The sequence below is a fragment of the Echinococcus granulosus genome, assembly GCF_000524195.1.
Source record: "Echinococcus granulosus chromosome Unknown EG_S00034, whole genome shotgun sequence".
Classification (NCBI taxonomy): domain Eukaryota; kingdom Metazoa; phylum Platyhelminthes; class Cestoda; order Cyclophyllidea; family Taeniidae; genus Echinococcus; species Echinococcus granulosus.
The window spans coordinates 693,687-694,695 of record NW_020170414.1 but is presented as its reverse complement, the minus strand read 5'-3'; positions in this window follow the sequence as shown (position 1 = coordinate 694,695).

The following is a 1,009-nucleotide window of genomic DNA, read 5'->3' as shown; positions in this document are numbered from 1 at the left end:
CTTACTTCGTGGAGCAGGCAAGATGGATAAATATGGGCTGGGTTCAGGTAACATTTAACTAGAGCTCAATGTGGTGTGAATTTGGCGCATTGGATAATATTTGGTAGCATAGCGATAGACTGGGAACCTGAGTGCATGGCTGCCTCATGTTACGTACTGACAGTTGACAATAAGCTCCAGTCTACCAATTTGATGGCCTTCGTTCCTTTTACTTACGGTTAAAAATGCGCTCTGCATTGAGGATTGTTTGCTGACTGACCGATTGACTGATCAACTGTCCACCTGACGGACTGATTGACTGATGTGATTTACCAACCAAACGACGGTTCTTGAGGAATAACTTTTCCATCCCAGCCTAATCCCAACACATCACAGGTTATCATAATCCATCCCATTCACCACCAAAAGCACATTCTTGAGAACCACATCACGCCATCCTATAAGCAAGTGCCTACTTCAGGAAAATGTGTGCAGCACTGCTCCTGAGGTGTAGCCACTTGCAACTCGATACAACCAAAAGGTAGGGGTGCAGGGGAACTTTCCTTTTGAAGAGCAATCAGCACCAGATTATAAGCAGGAAGAAGGTCCTACTGTCCTTCTTATATGTCAACGTAGGACCTCATAAGTCCGCAATAACCAAATTGGTCGTAAGTCGACTCAGATGTTTGATGGGAAGGAGGGAGGTGGATTGTGCCTTACCTTCAACCCCAGCCTCATCCTCATCCTTCATAGTCTCCTCATATTTCTCCACACTCAAGGTAATGCATATCAATTTTAACATTGCCATGATTATGCGACTGTCTCGAGTTAGGGTGCTGTAAAAATGTTAATTAACTATAAGGGTGTGCCGCAATGTGTTTAATTCAACTTGTGGAGCATGTTTGGAAGCTTGACACAGTTTTTTACCTTATTTAGTTACTTTGCCAAAATCAATTAAGGTTGGCTTTGTTTAAATCCACTTATTTTTGTTCAAAAAGGCTTTCTTGATAAAAGTGCACTTGCGATTCCT